At 40.0% G+C, this 20,897-nt stretch overlaps 1 protein-coding gene across 10 annotated transcripts in view; it reads left to right on the top strand.

The window, feature by feature from the left end:
* Positions 1–3,543: 3,543 nt before the first annotated feature.
* The window catches only part of NRF1 (nuclear respiratory factor 1), a 135,054-nt gene continuing 117,700 nt past the window's right edge, over positions 3,544–20,897 (top strand). For 3 of the 10 annotated variants that reach the window (XM_072764076.1, XM_072764079.1, XM_072764071.1), the window contains exon 1: positions 3,544–3,672. The gene's annotated coding sequence lies outside the window, so the exon portion shown is untranslated. Of the gene's footprint in view, positions 3,673–3,767; positions 4,561–7,808; positions 12,009–20,897 lie in introns of those variants that run through there. The other 7 variants (XM_072764078.1, XM_072764073.1, XM_072764075.1 and 4 more) reach the window with 5 other exon arrangements.

Below are 20,897 nucleotides of genomic sequence, written 5' to 3'. Positions count from 1 at the left end.
CACTTACTGTGTGCTTCCTGGGTCCAGGCTCTGTTCTGAGCCCTTATATTATCTCTTAACCTCCACATCTTGGGCAGAGAAACAGAGGCTTAAAATGTTGACTGTCAAGGTCTCACAGGTAGGAAGTGGGATAGCCAGGCTTTGAACCAAGTGTCTGACTCCAGAAGCCATGTTATGATGTGGTGTCTTAAAGCATGGGGGTGTGGCTGCTGGGGCCAGTGCTCTCTGGAAATGTAGACCCTGCCTGGGCCAGCCCTTGATGTTCCCAAAGAGCCAAAACCCCCTTATATTGTTCACATAGCTCCAGGTTCCTGTTAATCCTTATGGGGCAGGGGCTACACACATTCCAAAGTAGAAACGGGGAGGCTGACTGCTCTTGGAACTCTTACACAGTGGGTCCTGAGGGTCCCTTGTGAAAATAGTTGCTTCAGCCATCTTTCTTATCTTCTTATTCTCTGCCTTTGCCCCCACCCCACCCCAAGGGACACAGTCAACACTAGAAGCGAAGACTACCCTCTAGCTAAACACCTCCTACAGGTCAGCTCCTCTCAAGTATCCCACTAGTGAGCAAACCACCTTGGACAGGCCTGAATTTGGGCTGCTCTAAGTGAGACTTACCTTACTCCTTTACTTACTAAATATACTTGGACACCTCCCAACAATCCACCCGATTAAGTGTCTTCACCTTTCTGGTCTATACCCATAAGCATCTTGCCCACTCTTCAAGGCCAAATCAAGTTACATCTCTCTGTGAAATTTTCCACAAATCTGATTATCTGGAGCATTTATTATCTGTAGGACCACTCATTTGGTTCTTAGCACACGGTGCAATTTTTTTCTGGGTCAAATGACAGCAGCTTATTGAAAGCAAGGCCAACTTGGGAATCTCCTGCATTGCCCAGGCTACTGAACTCCCAATAAATTCTCAAAGATCTAGGTTCCTTTTTATCCTTGCTCTGGGCTTCAAGGTTAAATCATCTTAAGTCTTTATCTTGTTCTTTTTTTTTTTTTTTCCTTTATTTCTTTTTTTTTTTTTTGTCTTTCACTAAGCTCTATGCAGGGCTTGAACTCATAATCCTAACACCAAGAGCACATGCTCCACTGACTAAGCCAGCCAGGCACTCCAAGTCATCCCTTCTTAATGCAGCTATTACCTACACCTTACCTTATAGAGTTGTCTTCTTACATTATCCTGTCTACAGTTTCTGACTTCTTTGTGCTGAAGCTGATCACTGTCACTTCTTTGGAATCCAGTTCTTTTAATCTCTTAGGGTAGATTTTTCTGCCTTTTTTTTTTTTTTTTTTTTTTGAGACTGATTCTACAATCTTTGGTTTTCCAGAATGAAGAGCTTTTTGGACAGAGCAACTGGGGTTCACAGGGTCATTTGTCTTAAGAAAATTACTTGCATGTCTGAGGAGGGTGGACACAGAGGTCTCTTATTATTTATTTATTTAATATTTATTATTATTGTTTATTGAAGGTGTACTATGAGCCAGGCATTGCATGAGATGCTGGTATACAATCATGAACAAGATGAAATCCCTGCCCTCCTGCAGCTTCTGGATTATTGAGGATCCATGGTCTGAGAAGTGCTGTGTAGAAAGAGTAATGCAGGGCTTTCAAACGTTTTTGCAGCTGTAATCCAGTAAGAAATGTGTTTTATACCCATAATCCAGTACAAATACACATACCTATGTATATACATTTATGTATCTGAAATAAAAGCTTCACAAAACAAGAGCCTTACTAAGTTTGATGTTCTCTGGGATTTTCTATTTCTTTTATGAAATGTTGGTCATGACCCACTAAGTTAATTTTGTGCTTCATCAGTGGGTATCAACCTGCAATGTGAAAATGCTGGTAATGGTTAAGAGCACAACTCTGAGGTCAAGCTGATGGATTTCAGACCTGGCTCCATCTCTTATTGTCTGGGTTTGGGCAAGTAATTTCTCTATGCCCTTGTTTCTCTGCAGAATGAGATAATAAAAACAGTAGTATCTGCCTCATCGACTCTCCTTGAGAATTAAATGAGACAGGGGATAATGTGTGTAAAGGACTTAAAATAGGGCCTGACACAATAAGCACAGGTGAGAATTACTGGGTATGATGATAGAAGAGCCAAAGCGCTCATGTAGGGAGATGGGAAAATGCTTCTTGGAGGAAATGGCATTAATGTTGAGACCTTAGGAAGTAGCAGGAAGTATTTAGGTTTAAGTAGGTAACGAGAAGGACTAAAGAGTAAAGAAAGTTCTGTGCGGAGAGAGCAGCCCTTGCAAAAATTATGAGGTGGGAGAACTTCCTGCCTCGTATGACTTGAGAGCTTCCTGATTTGGCTGCAGCCTGAGGGAGAAGTCTGTGGCAGATGAGGTCAAAGATGGCAGCAGGGGTGAGGTCACCAAGGGCCCTGAAGCCAACTCAAAGAATTTTTAGGCTTTAACTTATGAGCAATGGGATCTTATTAAGCCCAGTAAGTGGGGGAAATGACATGATTTTCTTTTTTGAGAGACTGCTCAAGCTACAGGGCGGAGAATCTATTGGAGAGAGCAATTCCTGTGGCAGGGAGACCATGAAGTCTTCTGCAGTATCTTGATTAGAGATGATTTGGTAGCACTATCCATGCATCCTAAGGCAATGGTTCTTAAAATTATGGCGTTCATGAGAATTGCCAGGATGATGTATGAGTAAGGGGCTGTTAAAAATTCAGTTTTCTGGGCTAACAAGCCATGATTGTGGAGACACCAATTCGGGTCCAGAATTTAAGTAATCAGCCCTAGTGCTTCTGATGCGTGTAGTTTCCTAAGCACGCTTTTAAAAACCAAGAACAAAAGCTACCTGTCATATGCCTCTAACATTAGATTTTCTGCTACCTTCTCCTCCTTCGTTCTCAGGCACCTGCTTGGGGGTCCTATTGCTTCTGATTCCCTGCACACGTACAAACTCCTTGGGAGCAAGGACTTCATCTTTCTAACAGGTGCATCTCCAGCGTGCCCAGAACAACACTGGCACAGAAAAGGGCCCTCTAGAAATGTCTGCCAAACGAATGAATGAGCAGATAAGTTAATATATTGCTCACAAGTTTTAGAAGTCAATATACATTGTTTTGCTTTTAAATACCTGGTTAGGGTTTGGGAAACAAAGGTCATTCCAAATAAAGGGCGAAGACGCGACTGCCAAGGCTGAGGAAAACGCGGGGAAGCCCGTTCCCGACTGTCGAGGCTCATTCAGGAGGTGCTAGAATTCTCGGGGCTGCGGGGCGAGAAATGTTACTATTTCCAGATTAGCATCCATCTTGGGCTGCCCGCGCCACTCTCCCGAGAGTCCACACTTGACTAATCCAGTTGCCTCCGTGGTTCCGGTCCCATCCAGACCTTTCGAACTAAATGTGGCCTCCAGGAGACCGCACGGGCCGGCAGGGACCCTCGCCCAGAAACCCCTCCGGGCCCGCCCCGCCGAGGCAGCGCCGACCTCCCCATCATGGCGGCCGCCGGGCGGGGAAGCTGAGCCCGTGCGTCGCGTGCGTGCCTCCTCTCCCTCCCCTCCCCCTCCTCGGCGGCGGCGGCGGCGGCAGAGGCGGCAGCGCTCGCCATTGCCGCTGGTGGCAGGAGGCTGCGAGGAGCCGGCGCGGTCGCAGTCTCCACGGCGCAGGCCCACGGTAGCGCAGCCGCTCTGAGGTGAGTGCCCTACCGCGCAATCTCCAGCTATTTCAGCCCCGGCGCAGCCGCAACACGCCGCCCGCCCGCCGGCCGGCCGGCCCGCCCCGCAGCCTGCACCCTGCCGCCCCCGGCTCCGGGCCTGGGCCTCTGCCGGATTCGGCCCGCCTCGGGCGGGGGGCCCCGGCCCGGCCCAGTCAAACCGCCACCCCGAGGATGCGCAGGCCGCAGTAGGCCCCAGGCGTCCTGGCGGGCTCGGGAGGGAGGCGCTGCCCTCCCGAGAGCCCCAGGGTTCCGGCCTCCCCCGCCGCCTGAGGCTCTGGGGGCCGCGGCCTACTCTCCACCGTAGAACCCGGGGCCCGGGCCCGGCCTTCCCGCGGGCTCGGGAGCGGGAGGCCCGGGAGAGCGCGCCGGGCCCGGGAGCGGGAGGTGGGCGGGCTGCGCGGGACCGGAGCCGCGGCTCCCCGCTCGCCCCCTCGGCCCTTCCCGGGTCTGGTCCGCGGGCGGCGCGGCGGGCTGGGCCGGGGCGCGGGAGCCGCTGCCTTCTGCGGGAGAGGAGGCAGGCTCTTCGGGCGGCCTCCGAAGCTTCCCTCCCGCCGGGGTGGCGTGGGCTTGTTACCCAGGTAGACCGGGGGACGCTGGAATATGGCGCGTTGCCCACCTTCTTGCAAGTTAGGAGGCGGCCCGGGCAGCAGCGGCGGCAGTTCGAGGGAGGGCGCAAAGTCCTTTTGTACGCAGAAATAAGGAGCGACATTGTGTTTTCTTCCCCAGCTGGGATACCGCCGGTGGAGGGGCCTCGGTTCTTCCTGTGCCTGGGGTGGTGGTCCCCTGGGTGAAGAGAGGGGGAGTGGCGCGACCCTCGGAAGGAAACGAACTGTTGCTACTGTAAAGGCCCTGACTTGTGCTTGGGTATTATCTCATAGCCCCAGCCTTTCGGGGGAACTCAAGGGTTTGCCCCTGCATGTTGTCCACCTCGCTGTGCAGTGATGTCCACCGCCTGTCTCACCTGTTGTGTCGTTGCTGCTGGCCCCAAAGTTTCTACAGGGCATCTGACTGTGCACATCAGAACTTGGAGTTGTTTGAAAATCTTAATATTTTTAGGGCTTCAAATGATAATATGCTCCAGCCTGTTGGAGGAGCTGTTGCCTGATCTCCATCCATTCTTAAGCGTTAGATTAGAATATATTAAGTGCTTACTTAGAGCTGGTGTCAGTTATGCTTAATTCTTTTTGTGGTAAGAGCAAAATTCACATTTTCTTAAGTGTGTAGAGACAATGTTTTTGGAAAACTGTTAAGGTGAAGGCAGTGTGAGTGAACCTGTCAGCTTAGACGGAGCTCAGGAGAATGGGTTCGCCCATCTCACCTTTTTTCCCAGGGCATCCTCTGTGCCCACAGTGATCCTTTTCTTATTTCATGTCCAGCCTTTTAAACAAGAATGCTTTACTTTGGCATTGAACAGTAAGTTCTTGGGTTGTTCCTCACTCAAGGAAAGGGGGGAGGAGGGCCTTGGAGACCCCGAGTTTTTGTTTTGTTTTAAAAACTCAGTAGTAGTATCCAGATTTGTGTTTGAGTGTTCTTGATGTATTATCTCGTAAGGTAGTGGAAATATGACTAGAATCTGCACGAGTGTAATTTCCTTATTCTATGAGCAGGAGAGGAAACATACAATTAACACATGTAATGTATATATTCTTGGGTTCCTAAATTGTGTGCAGAACTGTTTGTGTCAAAGGACTTTTTTTTTTTCTTCTAACAGGAGTTAGATGTGACTTTCGACTAGGTCCATGACAAAGACAAAAAATAAGACAAGAAGTACTACTTAATATTTTTTGGCACATCCTTACTTAAAGTCCTTTGATTTCATCCTATCTGCTGTTCCCTCCTTCCCATCTCAGACTCAATGTATGAGAGAAAATGACTTTTTGCTTAGTAGTTAGTGATCATATTCTCAGCACCCCCCCTCCCCCCATCATCTTCAGGCCAAGGGTTTTCATAGAAGTAGATTTCTTAGGCGATTTTAAGGAGATTTAGCTCTTGGATTTAGGAAATAACTCTAAAAGCAGGAGATAATGAGAGCACTTATCCAGATCTAGAAGGGATTAAAGAAGAAAGGATTTCAGGTTCCTCTCCCAATTCATGTGTATTCGAATGGAACCCAAAATTGTCCGTTTCTTTTTATTAAATCACAAGTATACATCCATCTCTAATTTTGTTGGGAAGCCGAAGACAAACTCCTGGTTTAAATACCTGAATTTGCATTGTATACTGTGAGTTCAAGCAGACCCCTGGGTTGTTTTCAAGAAGTATTTTATGTGAAATTATCACAAATGGATGACTGTTTTAAGGGAAATTTAAGCTCCTTGGGGTCTGGAATTAAATTTTTTATACTTCTAATAAATAATGCATTCGGTAAATGTTGGGGAATAATGATGAACAATAATTTTTCAAAGTAAAAATTTTTTCATAAGTATTTGAAAAGACATTGACTTGGTTTTTGGAAGGGCCTTTAGAAGCACACCCTCCCTCCAGTCCTATGGAGAACAGGAAGTTCTTGCATATGTTCAGCTTCTGTCAGATCTCTTTAGGCAATCCCAGTGCTTTGTGCTGCAGTGGTCTCGTTCATCCACTTCGTGCCACTGAAAAATGGGAGAATTGGAGTGTAAGCGGGAACTCTGGGTTGTTGAGTCTCAGAAGTGTCTGCTCTAACCTCAGGAATTTCAGTGCACTCTCTCTGGGATTGTAATTAGCCCAGGAAATGTGATATTTGAATTTAAATATGTGTGTGTGTGACTGTGTGTGATGCTTATTAATTATATAATTATATATGTGTGTGTTTGGGTGTGTGTATATATACATACTATATATATAGTGTGTGTGTATATATATATATGTGTGTGTGTGTGTATATATATATATATATATATATATATATATATATATATATAGTAGTTGGAAAATCAGTCTTAAAAATAAATGCCAGTCTTTAAAAAAAGGGGGGGGGGGCATTTTCTCTCTGTTCTTTATGTTTTCCTTGAGAGCTATGAGTTTACCCAAATGTAATTTTCCATAAATGTCTAGTAAAATAGCAATGAAAAACAAACCTATTGTTAAGCTTATTTTAGAAACATTTTATTTAGACGAAGTCCAATCATTGTTTGCTTTATTTTTTTTTAAAGGCTCTGGATACATGTTAATTTTTGTGCATTATGTATCCATAGTTCCTTTCTTATTAGCTAGGGGATGGATTATCCACTTTCTGGGCTTTTCAGTTAGAACTTCTGTCCATCAATATTCTCCTAAAGTGAATGGGCTGAAGAAGAAATAGTAAAAGAAGGTGAAACAAATCAATTTCAGGTGCTTCCAGAAGATTACAGCCACATTGAGTTATTGGAAACTTTTAATCTTGGCGCAACAAGAATGCTTTGTCTAAAGTTATTTTAATGTAATGTGGACAAAACTTGGAAAATGAATTTTTGCTCAAGAAAAATAAGTGGATTATATATGCCTTGAAGATATATTTTTTCTGAAGTGCAGTTCAGAATTAGGCTAATAAGTTTTGACCCCACTCAATGCAGTTTAGTTATCAAAGCTTCAAACACATTTCATCATATGGTCTTTTTTTGTTGTTGTTTTTTGCATTGTCACCATGTCTATGTGCCTAAAATAGGAACATTTATTACATGAACTGAAGAAAAGTCAGAAATACAACTTTAAAGAGAGCTTTTAATATATTTTTGTTTTTGTTTTTTTTTATTTTTATTTATTTATTTATTTTATTTTATTTTTTATTTTTTATTTTTTTTTAATATATTTTTGAAAGACAAAAACTAGGAGGTGAATAAGGCAGGCCTACCACATTTGTGACCCTTGAGGCAAATCTGTATTCTGTCACCAAAAGCAGTCTCTTAGAAGATAATTGTACCATATGGGATCTCTTCTAGAATCCCAGACCTTGTAGGCTGCTTATCAAACTGTTCTTGCACTATCAGAAAATTTCTTGATGAAACCAGGTCTGTTAAAGGAGGGATATGTGCGTGTTTGTGTGTGTGTGTTTTGGGAAAGTTGTCAGGGAGAAAAGGGGAATGAGTGATTCTGATAAAGGAATACAGTTTTATGGCTTGAGATGCTCACTGGAATTTTGGGCATGCTTTTTTTTTTTTTTTTTTTTTTTTTTTTTTTTAAGATTGACTTATTTGTGAGAGAAGGAGCGATCCAGGGAGGGGCAGAGGGAGGGGAGAGAGAATCCCAAGCAGACTCTGTGCTGTGTGCAGAGCCTGACATGGGGCTCGATCTCACCACCCTGAGACCATGACCTGAGCGAGGAGTCAGAGGCTTTAACAGACTGAGCCACCCAGGTCCCCTTTGGGCATGTATTTTTAAAAAGCTACTTCTGTGTGGGTCATCTGGTGATTCAGACTACTATTTATAGAGTATTTAGTATACAGGCATAGTACTTAGATTAATTCGTACATGCTGATTTCTATGGTTGTAAATGTGAAAATTTTGTCTGACAAAGTTTAAATGGACATTTTCTTAATAACTCTTAAATGGTGTCTGTTGGATAAACTATACCAAGCCTTTTTCAGAATCATGAAGAATGAAGTTTGTATGCATAAACATTAAGACTTTTTAAAAAGGAACTTGTATTTTACGATTGGTAATTGTCAAATCTTCGCTTTTTTAGATTTTGGAGAGTCTATTTTGTTGCTCCTCCTGAATGCTAATGTGGTTAGGTTGGCAGCTAAACCTACAAAGAACAAGAGGAAGTGAGGAAATGTCCCCATGAAACATTGCTTAAAACTAAGCAGTGGACTAGAAATGGGGAGTGAGGGACTAGGGAACTTAATTCTCATTTTATGTTCAAATGGAATAAGGCATACTTTTCATTGAGAAGTAACTATGTCCTCTCTTTGGAGTTTTGCCATTCATTCACCAGACATTGATTAAAGATATACTATATTCAGGCATGTGTTAGTGCTACAGTAACAACCACAGACCTTGTCTACTAGGGGAGAAAGATAAGGGCTCAACTAACTACAAAATAGCTTGTTGAGAAGTAAAATAATGATTGGTGTGGAATTATAGAGGGAGGGGTGAGTGATGGGAGAATAAATGAGCTTAGCGAAGACTGTGTAGGAGATCTTTAAGTAGGACTTGGAAAAGTGAGTAGCTGTTTCACCTGATGGAGAAGAGATTAGAGGAAGGGTATTGATAGTTGGAGAAATAGGAAGTAGATTTTGCTGTACTTGAGGAGTAGTGGAAAATGATAAGATTGTGACCTGATTGGGAAGAACATGGGGGAGTTCAAAGATTATAGTTCATTAATGAATGATGATACCTTTAATTAAGATAGGGAATGTATTGGAAGAACAGAATTTGAGAAAGAAGGTAATAGAGCATGAGTCTAGATGTGGGAATCAAGATATGTCAGATAGCCTATTGATAGATTTGGGCTGGAGTAGAAGGAGAAGTGGGGATCAATTAAAAGTTTTGTATTCATTAGCATTATGTCACACAGAAACTGCAAAAGAGTATAGAATTAGGATTGAGGAGAAGACTTAAGGGCAACCTTGCCAAGCATCTACACCTGAAGGTCAAGTGGAAGAAGAGGGGCCTTTGAGGGAAGTTGAAAAAGAATGGCTTAAAGAGATAAGATAAATGGTATGGGTTTGAAGAAGCTAAGAATAAGGGTTAAGGGAATTTTAACAAGGAATTTAGCAACGTGAACTACTATGGGGAGCTCATTGGCATGTAAACTGGATTTGGGGACCCCTGGGTGGCTTGGATGCCTGGGTGGCTCAATTTTGACTCGGTGTGATCCTCAGGTCCGGGATCGAGTCCCACATCAGGCTCCCCAGAGGGAGCCTGTTTCTCCCTCTATGTGTCTGCCTCTCTTGTGTCTCTCATGAATAAATAAATAAAATCTTAAAAAAAAAAACAAAACTGGATTTGGCAATTAAGAGATAGGAATTTTCTCTCTGTGTGTAGTGTGTGTGTATTGTCTTGACAGGAATCATGATAGTGTAAACACAATAGATTTCTAGAGCATTATTGAATATAGGGATAAGGTCTATAAAACCAAACTTAATAGATGATCCATGCTTAGAAATAGGTCCTGTTCTTCCCCTTATGACAATTACAGCATAAAAACTTTGGGAGACTTTAATAATTAGATTTTCTAGGTTTGAGTATATAGTATAGTAAGTTTGAATTTATAGTCAAAATGCAAATTCCTCTTGAAGAGTTTTAAGGTTTTATAATTTTTAAACGTTAAGTGCAGGAGTTTTTAACCCGGGTTTTATAATTCTGGGGCTCATGGATATATTTTGGCCATGTAACCCTGATCTCTTGAAATCATCTGAAAAATTTTTTATGTGTGCCTGTGCAGTTTTTCTGGGGAGAGTGTCCATAACTTTTCTGAGATTCTCAAAGCATTCTTTTTTTTTTTTTTTTTTTAAGATTTTATTTATTTATTCATGAGAGACACAGAAAGGCAGAGACATAGGCAGAGAGAGGAGAAGCAGGCTTTATGCAGGGAGTGTGATGTGGGACTCGATCCCAGGACTCAAGGATCATGCCCTGAGCCAAAGGCAGACACTCAACCACTGAGCCACCCAGGCGTCCCGCAAAGCATTCTTGACACAGAAAAATCAAAGGCCTTTTCGTTATTGTTAATTAAGTCAAATACTGATTGTGTTGGTTGACTGAAATCTGTAAACTTCATCGATTGGGACAGACCAAGGGTAAGAAATTTTGAGTGGATGTCTCAGATAAAGAACTTTGGGAAGATCTGAGGCACCTCTAGGATTAGGACTAGGAGCACCAGAAGGAAGGCAGAAGGAATGCCAAAGCAAAGCTTAACCAATTCCAGAATCTTGCCAAGTCTTCAGGATTCCTTGTTTAAAAAAAAATTTTTTTTAATAATTCAGGATTTGCACTAGTAAATGACTTATCTATTCATGAACTATATGCAGTAGGCTTTGTGAGCAATCAAATTACTATTGTTTTAAAGAGAATGAGTTTTGAAAGAAAGCCAAGTGGTTCATAGATTGCAGTAAAAAAAATGTTTAAGTGGGGAGTTGTTTATGCCTTAGAAATTTTCTAAAATGCACAAGTGTTTCAATCTTGTCATTTGGGGCAGGACATTCTTTCTTTGCTTAATTTTTCTTTTTTTTTTTTTTTTAAGATTTTATTTACTTATTCATTAGAGACAGAAAGAGAGCGAGGCAGAGACACAGGCAGAGGGAGAAGCAGGCTCCATGCAGGGAGCCTGACGTGGGACTCGATCCCTGGTCTCCAGGATCATGCCCTGGGCTAAAGGCACCGCTGAGCCACCCGGGCTACCCTGCTTAATTTTTCTGACCATGAAATGAAAATACCATTGGCCTATTTTATAGGGCCTTTCTGAAGTATAATGGTAATGGAATACTTTGAGATCTGTGATGATTTAATGCTAATATAACAAATGGCTAGTGCTTAAAATTTCTTAAGTTACCAATAAAATCTAGAAATTTAAGCAAATTTTTAATCCATATTAGAACTTATTTATCCCAAAATAATTTCATTCTTAAGATTTAGATAATTGGTCATTTTTACTTTCTTCTTTTTTTTTTTTAAAGATTTATTTATTCATAAGAGACAGAGAGGGAGGGAGGCAGAGACTTTGGCAGAAGGAAAAGCAGGGTCCCCACAGGGAGCCTGATGCAGGACTTGATCCCTGGACCCGGGGATCACTCCCTGAGCTGAAGGCTCAACCACTGAGCCATCCAGAGTCCCACTTCTGATTTTTGGATCTTTGAAATTAGATTAGGAGACAGTTTTGTTAGCTAGGCCCTAGGTTCTGGGGCAGTGGTCTCCAGTTTGATTGTCACCCATACAAGTAAAATTTTGAGCACACATTCTGAATTGCATTTATTTGTAAATGATGTTCCTATGCTAGTATAGTAATACATTTGTGTGTATTATAAAGCGTATAGAAGGTAGAAATTTTGAAAGGACAAGATAAATATGAAATAGTTTTTTTTTTTTTTTAAGATTTTATTTATTTATTCATGAGAAACACAGAGAGAGAAAGGCAGAGACACAGGCAGAGGGAGAAGCAGGCTCCATGCAGGGACCCTGATGTGGGACTTGATCCCAGGGTCTCCAGGATCACACCCCAGGCTGCAGGCGGCGCTAAACCTCTGCGCCACCGGGGCTGCCCTGAAATAGTTTTTTAAAATATCTTGCTAATAGAGTTGATGGTTCAGTAACTTTTGAGTTTGATTAGCTTGTTTTTATAAATATGTGTTCATAATTCATGTTTTTCCTATAATTAATGCCAGCAGTGTTTTCTGGACTACCCTATAAAAGTATTGGTAAGTACAGGAAAGCAATGAATGGAGGCATGTAGATGACTTTTGATTTTGGCTCAGGTCATGCATGATCTCAGTGTTGTGCAGCCCCTTGTCCGGCTCAATGGGAAGTCGGCTTCAGATTCTCTCTCCTTCCTTCTTTGCCCTTCCCTCCCATGCTTATGTGTGCATACTCTCTCTCTCTCAAAATAAATCTTGAAAAAAGAAGCAATGAATTAATATATTGAGTAATCTTAAACAGAAAATTTGTGTTATAAACTTATAGTTAGCTGTGTTTGTGGGTTATCTTTACATTCATTAATCTATAAAGAAGATTCTTAAATAGAACTGGAATATTTTATCTTTTCCTTTGTTTTTTGTGCTTTTTTTTGATACTTTGTCTTATTAAACAATTATGAAATTTTTAGTGATTGATCTTCTATATAAAAATAACTGACAAATTAAAGAGCCAATCAAGGTTTGCTATTTAAAAACACTATCCTTGGGATCCCTGGGTGGCGCAGCGGTTTGGCGCCTGCCTTTGGCCCAGGGCGCGATCCTGGAGACTCGGGATTGAATCCCACATCAGGCTCCCGGTGCATGGAGCCTGCTTCTCCCTCTGCCTATGTCTCTGCCTCTCTCTCTCTCTCACTGTGTGCCTATCATAAATAAATAAAAATAAAAAAAAATAAAAAAATAAAAAAAAATAAAAACACTATCCTTGGGGATCCCTGGGTGGCTCAGCAGTTTAGCGCCTGCCTTTGGCCCAGGGTGCGATCCTGGAGTCCCGGGATCGAGTCCCATGTTGGGCTCCCGGCATGGAGCCTGCTTCTCCCTCCTCCTGTGTCTTTGCCTCTCTCTCTCTCTCTCTCTCTCTCTCATGAATAAATAAATAAGTAAATCTTTAAAAAAAAATACTATCCTAGAACTAGTCTCTTGCCCCCAAATTGGCTGCAGGTACTAAGTCTAAAGAAGAAATAATTTTGGTATCAACAGTTATGTGAGTGAATGTTAAGATTTTATCTTTTTCCTTAATTTTTGGTTCTATATTTTGAAATTTTTTCTACATTGAAAATAAGCTATTTTTTTCTTAGTGAGAAATCTTAGAATGAAAACAAAAAAACCCTCCAAAGTCAGTGATTATTGTCTTTGGTTTATGAGCATGTAGGTGGTTTTCATTTTCCCCAACCTCCATAAATATAGATAATATGATTATGAACCTAAAGAGTCACTATCAGATTTTGGGCATACAAGTCCTTTATCCTCACTGGTCCTTTGGTTCCACTTGAAAAGTGAAGAGGACAGAAATGGTATCCAAAGTTTTTTCTAAATAAAAATTTCTTCTAAAGTTAATTCTGAGTCTGTATTATGATATGTTAATAAATATGGTATTTTCTTAAAACGGCATGTTCATCATAGAAAAGCAAAAAGAAGGAAATTTAAAATGTTCATGATTCTACTATACAAAGGTAATAATATTTTAGTATATATAGTTCTAGATATTTTTCTAAGTATATATGTATATGCATGCAAATGTACACTGTATATGGTAAATGCAATAATACTGTGCATATTGTTTTGAACCAAAAATGTCTAAGGATATTTAATTCATCTACTTATTTTGCCCTGCAATATTCTTAATGGGGCAGTTGTAAATCCATTTCTTTTAATGAAATATAAAAGATATTTAAAGGTTTCTCCCCAAGTACCAATTTGCTCAGAAAATGCTTGCTGTTTTGTGCTCTGTGTGTTTTTTGCTGAGGTAAGGGCAAAAGGGCTGGCCCATGAAAGCTTACTCAGTGAAGAATGAAAGCTAAATCCTGAGTTAACCTCAATTTCACTCACATAATAACTCATTTTTTCTCAACTCTGCCCTCATACTTTCTGAGCTAAGATTTCTATATACAGGGTAGTTTCTGAAGTGAACAGATTTATCTCAATATATTTATTGGCTCTTTTATTTTACCCTGGGACCTTCTGAATTGTTATATTCTTATTGAGAGCAAATTAGATATTAGTAGCAGCAATAGTATAATACAAAAGTGTTAAAAGTCCCTGGTTGTTTTTTTGTTTTTTTAAGCATTATCTATGGGGACTTCAGAAGATTTTGTATACATATAATATAAATATTTATATATACAAATATAAAATGCTGTGTACTCTCATTCATGCCCCACCTCAGTGAAGTATATGGTATATAGAATTCTAACTTTATGTAAAAATAACCAGATCTTTCTCAAAGTTAACTTCCTTAATTTATAGAGTGGATTGATTCTCTTTAGAGTTAGTAATAAAACCCAATTTTCCTGCCTTCTTTAGTTTTGTCTTTAATCCCTCTGGTAGTTGGTTTATTTTTGTTTTTTATACAAAATGGAAAGCAAATCTAGGGTGAATAGTTCCTAAGTTACAACAACAAATATCCAAAGCATTCTAGTCATTTTTCAAGCAAGTATAATATAAAGCTTGTGGAGGTGTGTGTTGGAAGAAAAATGTCTGTTTATTCTTTTCCCTTTTACTTTGAAGATTAGTATCTTTTCCAGGAGAAAAACTTTGTACTTGACAGTTAAAATGCTTAAGTCAATATCTGCAGATATAGCAAGAGGTAGAGAATTCGGGAATAAAGAGTACAAACTTGCTGCCTCTTGTTTTAATTTTTTGTATCTGAAACATGTGAGAATAGTAGATTATTTGAACATAATCCATCTTGTAGCCAGTGTCGTGTATATACAATATCCTTTGAATAGGTAATCCTTGTTTAGTATTTTTAAGTTTTTTAAAAAATTTATTCATTTATTTAAATAATCTCTACACCAAACATGGCATTTAAACTCATGATTCTTGAATTAAGAGTTCCATGCTCTTCTGACTGAGCCAGCCAGGTGCCCCAAATCTCTGTTTAGTATTAATTTAGGGCTTTTAGTACAATAGTGATTCTTGTCTTTTAGATTAGCGTGATTTTGAAATTATCTTTTAAGAATAATGATTACTTGGGATCCCTGGGTGGCGCAGCGGTTTGGCGCCTGCCTTTGACCCAGGGCGCGATCCTGGAGACCCGGGATCGAATCCCACGTCGGGCTCCCGGTGCATGGAGCCTGCTTCTCCCTCTGCCTGTGTCTCTGCCTCTCTCTCTCTGTGTGTGACTATCATAAATAAATAAAAAATTTAAGAAAAAATTTAAAAAAAAATAAAAAAAGAATAATGATTACTTTGTAACGATGGCTGGTTTCCCTTAATGATAAAAGTCAGTGCAGTTGTTCTATGTAAATATGCATACTCAGATCAAGCCTACCAGCAGTTTCAGGACCCTATATCCAGTGGCTTAATTGGCCTTTCTTGGATGTCTCAGATGCACTTATATCTCCAAAAGAAATTCCCTTATCAAAGTTGCTCCTGTTCAACTCTTGCTTATCTCAGTGAATAATACCACTGTTCCATCTGGTTTTTCAGAACAGAAACTTTAGTCTTCCAGTGTCATCAAATCTTGTTTATTTAACTTTCTAAACTCAATTTGTCCTCTTCATTTCACCATTACCACTTCTGTCTGAGTTGCTATCATTTCTTTCTTGGACTGTTGGAATAACCTCTACCTGGTCCACCTGTGTCTACTCTGCCTGGCCCATCCTCCTCAGTGCCTCCAGAATGAATTGGTCTTTTCTAAATGCACTGCTCTGGTTGTGTCCCCCATTGAATGTAGGGTGAAGACAAACTCTTTAATGTGGTATCTAACTTTTGGACTCATCTTTTATCAGTCATGTTCCCCTAACCATAAAGCCTTTCCTATTGGTGTTCCTTCTTCCTGGAAAGCTTTTCCCTCTCTTCTCTTTCTAGTAAAATCATACAAATTTTAATTTAGGTCTCTGCTTAAGCATAATTTCCTCAGGAAATCTTATCACGTCTCCCTCATTTTTGTACTTTATCATATGTATCTACATGTCATTTTACATTTGTTTTTTAATATTGATACATGTCTTTCTCATCAGATTGTAAAGCTTCATGATACTAGATCATAGTATTCATTATCAACCACTATGTCTGACATATAACAAGCACTCAGTATTTATTTGAATGATTGTAAAAATCTTGCAAAATTCATTTGTAATATTTTACCTTATATACCAGGCTTTGTGGTGCTGTCTAATGATTTATAATTTTCGGGAACACAGGGTGGGACCAGATTCTAAGTCCTCTAAATTACCCTTGCTGCCCAAAGTTACATGATTATCAGTCTCTCCTTGAACACATCCAGTGATGGGAAATTTACTACTTACCCAAAGTCTGTTTAATCTTTAAGACATTTGGATGGCTAGAAAGCTGAATTTCAATGGAATTTTCTCTCTGCAAATTTTACTTACTGGTCTGTCTTCTGTTCTCTAGGACTTCTAAAATCAAGTATATTTAATATTTTCTTTGTAAAGTCCTCTGAGTTGTCTTTTAGTTTAAATGTCCCTGGGGACCTTCAGCCTTCTTAGAAAGGTAATAGGATATGCTGGAAAGAGTTGGGCTGTTTCTTACGGATACCATAAAGTAAGTGCCTTAAAACAACATAAGTTTATTCTCCCATAGTTCTAGAGCCCAAAAGTCAGGAATAAGATGGTTTGTAGGGCCACAGTCCCTTTGGAGGCTCTAGGGAACAATCTGTTCTTTACCACTTCCTCCTTTTGGTGCCTCTGTCATTCTTTGACTTGGTGCTGTATCACTCCAGTCTCTGCCTGTATGACCACATTGTCTCCTACTCTTTGTATAATCTCTGTTGGCTTTACTCTTATAAGGACACTTGTCATTGGATTTTGGACTGACCTGGATAATCCAGAATGATCTCCTTATCTCAGGATCCTTAGTTTGGTTTATATCTGAAAGACCTTTTTTTCAACATAAGGTAACACAAATTCCAGGAATTAGGATGTGGACATATTTTGGGGGGAGCCACCATTCAAACTATTACAGGGGCTCTGGGCTTAAAATCCTGATAATGCAAAGTTGCATGCAAATTTGAGCACATTACTTGCCCTTCCTGAGTCTGAATCTCCTTAATCTTAAAACAGGGATAATAGGGACAACCTGGGTGGTTCAGAGGTTAAGCGTCAGCCGTCAGCTCAGGGTGTGATCCTGGATTCTCAGGATTGAGTCCCACAGTGGGCTCCCTGCATGGAACCTGCTTCTCTCTCTGCCTATGGCTCTGCCTCTCTCTCTCTCTCTCTGTCTCTCTCTCTCTCTGTCTCTCATGAATAAAGTCTTAAAAGAGGGATAATAATGTTTGTATCATTGATATGTGAAGATATTAAGAAAAATTCATGTGAAGTGCTTCACACATGATAGCTAACTCATTAAATGTTGCCTTCCACATACCAAACTATCCTGACCCTATGACACTTTTTCAGGATCTCTAGATCTTATGTACCCAGATACTCCAGATCATTGGCCTAATATCCAGCATGAGTTGTGAGATAGGCCTGATAAGTACATACTATAGTAGGTATTTCTGTATTCTGGACACTGTGTAGCCACTATGATACATCCCAGATTTGAATTATATGTATTGTAGCTAAACCATGAGATTGGCTTGTTAAACTTGGAATTGATTAAAACCCCGAAGTCTTTTTCATTAAACTATTAAACTATTAAACCTATAAACTATTAAATCTATAGTTAGGTTTTAGATCCAAGTGCACATTGTCACATGTTACATTGTGTGTTACAAGTGTTGCACTATCAAGTCATAGTGCCTAGTGCATAGTAGGAGCTAAATTTGGACTTTAATGTTGCTGCATGGTTTATTTATTTATTTAAGATTTTATTTATTTATTCATGAGAGACCCAAATAGAGAGGCAGAGACCCAGACAGAGGGAGAAGCAGGCTCCTTGCAGGGAGCCCAATTCGGGACTCGATCCCGGGAATCCAGTATCACACCCTGAGTCAAAGGCAGACACTCAACCGCTCAGCCATCCACGCGTCCCTGCTGCATGGTTTAAAAGAATCTTTAAACCTACCTACTTTGGTGCTATCCAGAGAATATTTCTTAAAGCAAATGCTGTGGTGAATATAAAAAAGAAAAAAGTTGCCATTGAAGTAGCAACTACATCAATGCTGGGCAGATGGATGGCATCATGAGATACTCCTTCAATAATCAGGTATTCCAGTACTCTTTCAGGTAATCAGTGGCTGATCACTTCTTGGTTGATGGATAGGTTGCTTTTGATGCTTCTGTCAGGTATATGAAATGTGTGCCCACTGTTTATTTAACAAATTAATGCATTTAATGATCTATATATCTTCTAGTGTTATTTGAAGTTTACCTTTGAGATAGAAGATTAAAGAAATGGGTGATGTAGAAATGGTGTTTTAAAAATACATGTTTTTGCATAAATATTATATACATATGGCTAAAAGACCAAACTATAAAAGGAATACAGTGAAAAGTGACTTTCTCTCCCAGTCTGCCTTTCCACAAATCACCACCACTACCCGTTTCTTGTGTATCCTTCAAGGTAGGCTAAGCAAAAAGTATATTTGTATCTCCCCTTTTTAAAAACACCAGTGATTGCTTATGTGCATATGATTCTCCAGAAAGTGCTTCCCCCTACTCCCTTTTTGGAGTGACTTCTTTTGTGTCCTGAATTTCAGCATCAGTGTAGGATTTCTAGGGGTTTTTGCCCTATTGTTGAGAGGCAGGGAACCAAATTTCATAGCTTTCTATTACTAATTTGATTGTGTGGGATGCCTTTCCAAAAGAGTTGTATATTATATAGTCCTTTGTGAAAAACTTCTCTTTATAGGCTAAGTTTATACCAAGGAAATAAAACCAATTTAATTCAGGCCATTTATTTAGAAAATTAGTAAAGAAAAACCTATCAATTCAAATTGGTTTAATATATTATCTTGGTATTGCTTAAGCCCTTTTTATGCCTACTTAAAGACTTAGTCACTTTGATTATATAGAAAGCAGGGCCAAATAAATTATTTCAAGAGCCTGGTAGGTAGCATAGGTTTAGTTTAGGAAGAGCTGGGATGTCTGAGAATAGAAGGGCTATTACATTTTCTCCTTGGGTATTATTAGTGTTTTCTTTTTTTTCTCCTATTATACTGTATGCCAGTGGTTCTTAATCTTTGGTCTCAGGACCCTTTTCTACCTTTAAAAATTACTGAGGACTCCAGAGCTTTTGTTTATGTAGGTTATACATCTTGATATTTACTGTATTAGAAATTAAAACAGAAAATTTTAAAATGTGAATTTAAATATAACAGTACACCACTACATGTTAAAATAGGTAAAATATGTTTATTAAAAAAAAACTATTTTCCAAAACAAAAAGCAGTATAATGAGGGCTATTGTTCTACAGTTTTTGTAAATCCTTCTAATGTGTGGCTTGTTAGAAGACAATTGGATTCTCCTATCTGTTTTTGCACTCAATCTGCTGAGTATGTACCTTTGGTTAAAGTATGTGGGAAAAGATCTGATCTCATACCAAATATGTAGTTGGAAGAGGGAAGAACATTTTTACAAGCCTTTTCAGGGGTGTCTGGGTGGTTCAGTCAAGCGTCTGCCTTCAGCTCAGGTCATGATCAGGGTCCTGGGAATGGGGCCCTGCATTTGGCTCCCTGCTTAGTGGGTACCTACTTCTCCCTCTCCCTCTGCCTCCCCTACTCCTGCTTGTTCTCTTTCTCTCAAATGAATCAATAAAATCTTTTTAAAAAGAGTCTTTTCAGATAATTGTGGATATTCTTTGATACTACACCAAAACTCAGCAGTATTAATTTCTTAAAGGTGAGTTGCAGTGTATGTTCTGAAACCATAATTGTACTTTGTTTCATTGAAATCTGTTGGCTTATTATAAACTTTGAATGACTCTTTTAATCCATCCATGATTTTGTAACATCATACATTGGTCATTTGGAAGCTACCAACTTACTGAGTTATACAGCTTTTCCAAATGTTGACAGAAAAATCACATTCATCAACACTACCATTGATCTCATCAGAAAAGGCTTTCAAGCTCGCTGTGGCAGATACAAGTTTTCCAGGATTCTGATGACCACTTGAAATATCAGATTTTATCACTGGCAACAAATACTGTCAGTTATTTTCCTTGGAGTGACAGGCTCACTTTGTTGGTTTTTGGAAAAATATCTCCTTTGTACAGGTCTGAATAACCATATAGTTTGTTAGCTATTCTTTGAAGCAAAAATGGTATTTTTTAGGAAAAAGCTAATTTAGTTTGCAACTCAAAGCATGATGCATGTACTTTTCGAAACGGCACGTTTCTGAATGCAGAAGTGCTTTATGAGTACTTTCCATTTGGTTATACAGAATAGTAAAAAGACAAGAAAGAACTCAGGGGTGCGAAATTTTAATCAAATATATCTTTTACTGTCATCAACATATTCTTCAATAAAATTGGCTTACTGTCCGCACATGAAGATGAAGACTATATTGTGCTAAGGTGCCAGTAGTTTTACCATACCACTGCTTTTGGACATAAGTGCAAATATAACACAGCGAAAAGGGTAAATGTCTCTGTTAACTGAATCATGCTGAGGCCAATTCTAATGTGTGTGTGATTGGGGGAGAGAGGTGGTTTCCCACACAATTTTTGGGCACCAGCAGGGTGTCCGAGAACTCAACTCCATTTTAACACTATCTCCCCAGAGATTGCATCAGATTCCACGGTTCAGTCCTCCGAGACTGCCTCTGACTACTTACTTCAGACACCAGTCACAAGTCTCTGGCTGTTACTTGTACTTCTGACCCACCGGCTATAGATTGGAGGTTCCATTGACTTCCTCCAACTCAAAATGCTAATAGCAAGTCCAGGTTTTTGCCTGTACTTCTAACTAACTGGCTGTAAATCAGAGGTCCCATGACTTCCTTCTCAGGTTCTATTAATTTGCTAGATTGGCTTGAGGAATTGAGGGA

Source organism: Vulpes vulpes, chromosome 7 (assembly GCF_048418805.1).
Source record: "Vulpes vulpes isolate BD-2025 chromosome 7, VulVul3, whole genome shotgun sequence".
In the NCBI taxonomy this organism is placed as follows: Eukaryota; Metazoa; Chordata; class Mammalia; order Carnivora; family Canidae; genus Vulpes; species Vulpes vulpes.
This window is presented reverse-complemented; position numbering and strand designations above follow the sequence as displayed.